Below are 8,238 nucleotides of genomic sequence, written 5' to 3' on the forward strand. Positions count from 1 at the left end.
TCCTTCAAGTTTCTTCCTAGATGTTTTCCTTCTTGACACTCCTTAAAACTTTCCAAGGTCTCCAATAGAGGAAGAAACCTCTAAAATCACCTTTAATGGTGAAGGACTCTCTTCAACTGATGATGCAAGTTCAAGGAAGAAGATAAACCACTTCAAAACTTACCACACTCTTAGAAAGAGGATAAAAGAATTGGAAGTAAATCAAAGAGAGACTTAAGCTTTTGAGAGAGAGAAATCTCAACCACTTTCATAAAATGCTCAAAAATTGTGTACAAATGGTTCTAAACACCTATATATAGAGCTTAGGCCATCTCCAATGAAGATATCTTTTCTAGGTTCTTAAGTGGGACCCATATGTACACATCACTCATTTTTACTCTTTTCAATTTAAGCACCTCTATAAACATTTTTCTCTCGAATTCAACATCTCACTTTCAATCCTTAAATGGATCCCACAAAAATATTACATTTTTACATATCATCAATAATTTATTTATTAACAAATTTTTTTATTAAGTTATAATTAAGAGATTTTTTATTTTACTATTTTGTGAAATATTTTTTCATGATACAAAATGAATAAATCAAATTTTATTTAAAAGGATAAAGTTAACTAAATTACATAATTACGACAATATAAAAATTACAAAGTTAAAAAAAGTACATAATTAAGATAATAACTAATTTTGCGAACTACTATGCCCAAAATGTTCCTAGATATGCTCCACAAGGTTGGCTTGAAGTTGATGATGACATTGTCTATCATGAAGAATTGTTCTCCTTTGTAGATATGGTGCAAGATTTGGATAAGAACCATTATGTCTGTTAGTTGTTGAGACATCATTGTTGAAATGTTCATAAGAATAATTAAAATTACCATCATATGTGTGTCGTTCATCTTCTACAATCATGTTGTGTAATATGATGCATGCATATAATATATGCTTGATTGTATCCATGTGCCAATCACGCATAGGACCACGTATAGATGCAAACCGAGATTAAAACACTCCAAATGCATGCTCCACATCCTTTCTTGTTGCTTCTAGATGTTGGGAAAACAATTTTCTCTTATTTCCTTGTGACATTAGGATAGTCTTAACCAACGTAGCCTATTCTGAATAAATACCATCTACTAAATAGTACCCTATGTCATACTGTGTTCTATTCACCATATATTGTCCCCTTGGGGCTAGTCCCTCCAAAACCTCATTAAACACAGGAGATTCATTGAGCACATTAATATCATTATTTGAACCTGCAACCCTAAAAAATGCATCATATCCCTAAGTCATGTGATGCCACTGCTTTAAGCATAATTGTGGGTTTTCCATGATCACTACGACAATATTGACCTTTCCATGCCACTGATAATTTTTCCATTCCCGATGCATACAATCTATACTACCTAACATACATGAAAAACCACATCTCTCTCCTATTTGAAGTAGGTGTTGAATGTCATTATTGTTAGGTCTTCTTAAGTATTCTACTCCAAAGATCTGACATATACCATGGATAAATTTACTCAAGTATTCCATTGCAGTGCTTTCTCCAATTTTCATATAATCATCAACACTATTAGTAGTTGATCCATATGCTAATATACGAATAGCAGCAGCGCATTTTTGCAATGGACAAAAACCCTTTCTTCTAGTTGTATCAACTCTTATTTGAAAATACTCATCATGATTACTTAGAGCTTGTACAATGCGAAGGAATGTAGACATCTAATTTCGTCTAGGACATATTAACAAGGAAATAGAATTTTAACATAAGATGAAGGAGTTTCCGAAGGCCCAAAAATGACATTAGAGCAGGCTAGCATGACATCCAGAGGCCCAAAATGTAAAGGGCCAGAACTAGGAGCCCGAAACGGGCCATTCTCAAACCAGAACGGGACATTCTGAGCTTAGAAAAAAGCCTGTAACCCTAGGTCAGAACTCCCCATTCTGAACTAGTTTGTTACATTCAAAATTCAAATCCAAAATGGGCCATCTTGCTTTGGGAACGGGCCGTTCTAGTTTTAAATTTTGTGTGTAACAAAAAGGCTCAGAATGACCCGCTCTGAATTCAGAACGGTCCGTTCTCGTGGATTTTCGTACCTATAAATAGGAGACTCGTACGCAGGGCTTAGGGACCAAAAAACGTACAGATAAATTATCTATTGAAGTCCTGATAACTAAAAATTCTTTCTCTCTCTCCCTCCTTTTGTATTTCTTGAGATTTTTGAGGTAATTTGTAGTGTGTAAGGGCTGCCAAAACGCGCATTTAACCCAACATTTGAAAATTTCTATAAAGCTCGCCTCGGAGGTATTTGCATCAATTTCATTTCTCTTCTTTATTTAGATTATCTTGCTTATATGATATTGTCATGAGTAAATAATAGTCATGTAAATAACATATTTTCAAACACTCGGGGTTTAAACCCCTTATTTTTGTAAATATTGATAATAAAAATAATGTGTAAATAATTAATAAAAAGGGGATAAATATTTAAATTATCATTCTTTATTATGCTAAATTCATCATAGGGTACTGAATTCAGGCGTTGTAGGGTGCCTAACACCTTCCTTACCCGTAACCAACCCCCGAACCCAATTCTGGTTATGAGGGCCATTTTGGTAATTTTAAAAATATTTTTTTTAGGTTTTGAGTAACTCTTTTCTAAAACCATTGATTAGGGATTAGTCTGTTTTCCAAGAATTCCCTAACCAATGAGATTTTCAAAACGGAAGTCTAAACCATCTGTGGGCAAAATTGAAATTTTTTGGGTTCCGACAAGGAACACATCCCTTCGCATTCAAAATCATAATTGAAAATTTTCTTTTATGTATACTGGATTGTTAGAGAAGTAGTCATTGAACAACTGAGCATGCTGTTCTTCACGACTCCTTTCAATATGAGTTCGTCTTCACCTACATGTAGTTGTTTGTTGTCTCTCCATTACCAACGTCATGTATAGTTCTTCAATGATTTCATCCTTAAGAACCTCTTCGTAAGATGAATTGTTGGATCCCATTTGAAGGAACACTATAAAATCTCAATGTTAAGAGAATTTAAGCATAAGATGAGACTTGTTTGATCAATTGAAAGGTGTGAAAAATCTTCTTATATAAAGATAGACTTGTTTGAGTAACGACTAGTTTTCAACGGATAATTTTCAATGGCTAGATTCCAATGACTAGTTTGACTAATGACTACTTTAATAATGAGAAATATTAAACATTGATAAAAATATTGCATTAATAATGAAAATTTTTAAACATAAATAACAATGTTACATTAATAACTACTAAAAAAACATTACATTAATAAAAATATATTTTAGGCATAGATAACACTATTATATTTCTTATTTTAACTAAAATCCTCATTCAAGTCCATATTTTCTTTTATTTTCTTACTTAATATTTCATGATATTGTAATTGTGAAGCTGGCATACCAAATTTATCCTTAAAGATAATTTCATGTTCAAGTTCTCGCTCCTTCATGCTTAGCTATTTCTCTTTTAACTTTTTGCGTTCATGTTTGGCACATGCTAATTCTTCTATTGCATTGAGGTCAATTATTTCCCTTGGGATTGTTTTTCCCTTTCTCTTTGTTACTTTTGTTCGCATTGGGATGAATCATAGAAGATGAATTTGTGTTGTATTTGCCACTTGGTTCTGGATTAGAGGATGACGAGTATGCAAGCAAAGTGGAAATCTTCGTTCTCTTACTAGCTCCTTCAATTGATGCATTTGACCATTTTGGTTCATCCTTCAACAACCGCCATGCATGCTCTAACCTAAATGAATCACCAAAATCTTGAGAATAAATTTTATATGCATCTTGCATGATATCAGTCTCATTGCTACCACTCTTCTTTCTTTTAGAAGCTTATTTGTAACATCCTGCAAATTTTTGAATAACTTTATTGAACTTTTTCCATTAACATTAATTTCAGTTGTTTTGTTTTCCTTGGTTGCAAATGACCACCATACTCATTATAATTTTCTTCAATCCTTGTCCAAAAAGAAAATTATTTTTGGTTTATCCCAATAATTGGATCCTTTGAAATATTTAACCATGTTTGGATGAGAAGTTTATCTTCCTCCATGCTGAACCTTGATCTTTGTTGTTTATGAGTTGACTCTTCTTTCTCTTCTTCATCAAAGGTAACATTATTCAACCCAATTTGAGTTGAAAATAGTGGAACTTGCAATTTATATGCAAACCTATATGGTGTTTCTAGATCCCTTTCATAAGATTGACCTTCACTAGTACCCATTGAAGTGCCATGATCCATTGTGGGGTTAATTGGTGGTGATTGAAACATGAGGTATCCATATGAAAATGAAAATGGAAATTGAAAATTGTTCATATTTATGTTATTTTGTGGGTGTGGTAAATGTGGATAATTTTGAGAATTTGGATTAATGGGAGGTTGAAAATTTGACATGAAATTAAGATAGGGATTGAATTGGTTTAGATTTGGTTCCATTAAAAAAAATATAATTGAAAGTAGACAAAGAATGAAAGGGAATAAGAAAAATTAGGAAGTTGGTGAGTAAAAAATATACAATAAATTATATTTTATATAAGTTTTAATATATAAAATTATATTAAATTAATAATTTCGTAATGTTATAATAAACATACTTTATAGTAACATTAACTATTTCTTTCAAGACAATTTATTGTATAACCTTAATAAAATTGTATCAGATTTTATAATATTTTATTATATAAATTCATTTTTTAATTTGAAAAAATTGAAACACATCCATTCTTACATAAGTCTTTGCTGCTTTAATGAATCTACTGATAATAACAGATCTTATAAAGTGAGATCTTCGGAGGAACCAATGGGGGCATAAGCCTTTGTGTTGTGGATATCCTTAGGTAGCTTGGAGAGGAGGCTAGACATCTAGGAGACAAGGAAATACTTAAATCTAGTTCCACCAATCACAAATAAGTTCTAGGAGATATGTTTGGGACATATTGGAGACATCTAGTTCCACCAATCACAAACAAGCCCAATATCACTTTTGACTATTTTCACACCATCTAGAATGACTATTGCCACACCACTAGAATGGCTATTCCACACCACTAGAATGACTATTTCCACTCCAACAACTAAACTCAAAAAATAAAAATGGTGACTATAAATACAGGGTCAAAAAGAATACATTTCAATAACAAACATGCCTCTAAATCCTAAAGACATAACCTACAAACAAAGAAACATACACCCCTAAATATAAGGATAAAAACAACCTATACATTTAAGTACCACAAACAAAGAAATGGAAAACAAGTTATACAAAATATATACAATAGAAAACTAGACAACTAGGAAGAGAACACATATTTTATGCTCATGATAAGCACAAATGTAAGAAGCATATTCTCTCTAGTAGCTTCTTTTAGCCTTTTAACCATAGACCTTGTCAAAGGTCTTATGGTCTTCATGGATGGTCTTCCATCATTTTACTTATACAAATCTCTGAATCTTTCTCATTAATCTATTGTGTTCGTGCTGTTACACAATGTCTTAGGTTTAGTTTCAATGCCATCATTATAATTCTGATAGATAAAAAAAAATCAAATTGAACTATTTGTGTATTTATATGAAATAAAACAATTAAAAATATTAGCAAACTTCATGTAGAATGTGTCTAGAATGTAAGCATTTAGAATATGTAAGCTTCGGTACCAGATTATGTACCTATAAAAAAGAATGTGTATGCTTCTAAGTAGAACCTATCGTTTGTATACTCAGCAACCTTGTTTCGACAATTTCACACGAAAGTGAAATCATGGCTGTTGAGTTGATAGGTGGAACTTTTCTATCACCTATGATGTGGATTTTAATCGGTAGATAATGGGAGATATTTTGGTAAATTTCTCCATAAGTATTTTTAACAAAGAAAAAAAAAAGTGAAATAAATTTTTTCATGCGTTAAAATTGATTTTATATATAAATTAATTTGTAAAAGTTTTTTTTCTTCTGATTTATTAGGTTCTCTAAAATCCTATATTTAATTTATACATAAGTCAATTTTAGTATGTAAAAAAAATATTTTAATTTTTTTTTTCAAGTTTCATTTTTCTTTAAAAAAGTTTATAAAAAAATTTATCCAAACAATTTTGTGTTTCATCAAACTTACGTTTGTAACACTATAAGTTGCGACACTGTTATATTACCCCTAGTTGTCTTAGGCAATTAAATTGAGTTGTCAGTGTTGAAAGGCTTGGGACCTAAGGATTCCTTTAGAGTTTCAGTGGTGTTGAGAGAGGGAGATCTTTAGGCGGAAATCCAATTTGACCACGGAGAGAAAAATATATAAAGTTTTTGTTTGAATAAAGCTTCATAAACTCATTTCCCTAAACTTTCTAGAGAGAGGATTCTAAAGAAATATGTCTCTAGTTCGTGAGTTTTTTTTTTTCTCTCAATCTTTTTCTCTTCTTCTCCCAATTCTTTTCTAAGTTATGTTGTTGTGATTGAGGTGGTGAAAACCTTGAATCAAGTCATTGATCTCGTGCGGAGTCTCGTTCTCTTCTTCATCTCCCTTAGCTTTGAGTTACTTGAGGTAAGAAAAGCTAAACTTACTTTTGTGGAGTTGTTGAGTTATTAAAGGTTGTATTTGATTATATGTTGCATGAATTCATTTCAAGATATGAGTTATTTCAAGAACCTATTTAACATTTCTATGAAAATCTTATTATTCAATATCTTGTATATGTTTCATAACAAAAAGATGAGCTAGAAATATGCAATGGATTCTCAATTTTTTTTTTATTAAAAATCATAGAAAGAGTTTCAACCTCTCACAAGTTTTCCATCTAAATCGTCATTCATTATTGTGCTTGTAAAAAGCATAATCATTTTTAAATCATAAACTCAGACACATTTATATTTGACATAAGCAAATATGCTTCTATTAAAATGGCAAAGACACCATGAGTCGGTGCGCACACAATATACTCTTAATTGATGTGGTTCTGCGACTATAAAATAAAAACATACATTGATCTTATCCATGGTCTAGATAAAAAATAAAACCTAATAAATTGGTAATGTTTTCAAAGTATCTAATAATACTTATCGAATAAAACAAACAACCAACAGTTAAAACACAAGTGCGCAACATATTATAATTTGGGTCCATTACTCCAATCCATTCTCGATTTTCCAATTATGTATAATTTTATAATTTTCTGCAAGAACACAAGGTACGTATAATAAGCCATTTATGTAATTAAGCATGTTAGAAACTAAGAAAAATTAAAACAAGCAATAACAATTCGATGTGGTTGTTAAAATAAAAATATGAGAAATCATTGTATAAGAGACAAGCTCAATGTCCTACATCTTCCATTCAAATAAGAAATTAAGTTACTAATATCGATAATCAATTTGCATCTATGATAAGCATGCAAAAGAGTTCCTCTAAAATATATAATTGGCTAAAAATATCCATACAACGAGACAATTTATGAAGAATGACTTAAAAAAATTGTCAAAATATTATTACAATACATGCAAAAAAAAAATAAATTGCTTTGTTTGGTACCTGCAATGCTCTGGAATGGGTAGTCGTTGAAAGAGCCTTGGATGCTACAAAAGCAAAATGAAGCTGAATAATCAAGAGATCATGAATACATAACTTCAAAGATACATGTATATGGTTTACATGAACCCTATGATTGTCCTTCAATAAGAATAAGAAATTCTCTTGGATTGTATTTTAGAAAATGTTATGCTAGGCAAACTTTTGTACAAAATGCATAGATATGATTTCTAATTATTGGATAGTACTTGATCATTATCCTTTTCTTTTTATATAATAATCATTCTTCAATCTAGCTTAATTTTTTTTTGTTACCAGCATTTTAACCTAGTCTCTCATGATATTGTTTCTCAACAATTACCATACAGACTAACCAATGTTTTAAAATATAAGTTTCTTTTGTTATCTAGTACTCTAAATTATTAAACATGCACCATACATCCACGTTTTATCTCACGCGCAAGACAAACAATTTAAAAAAAAATCAAGAAAAAAAACTTTCATCATTAATCGAACCAAACATTGAAACCAAAAAGATATTTAACAAATATAGAACCATATGTATGATTCTAGGTTTTGAAATGACAAGTATAATGAAAATATAAGGAACTATATACAAAATAGGCAATTGATGTAGAAAGATGTATGCAATTTTTCATTAATGTCTCAACCTTA

General features: G+C 30.8%; 1 pseudogene; it reads right to left on the minus strand.

Moving 5' to 3' along the window:
- Nucleotides 1-680: 680 nt before the first annotated feature.
- Nucleotides 681-4,292, minus strand: LOC145952352 (uncharacterized; annotated as a pseudogene).
- Between the last annotated feature and the right edge of the window lie 3,946 nt (nucleotides 4,293-8,238).

This window comes from Cajanus cajan, chromosome 10 (genome assembly GCF_000230855.2).
Source record: "Cajanus cajan strain Asha chromosome 10, NIPB_CcT2T_4, whole genome shotgun sequence".
NCBI lineage: Eukaryota > Viridiplantae > Streptophyta > Magnoliopsida > Fabales > Fabaceae > Cajanus > Cajanus cajan.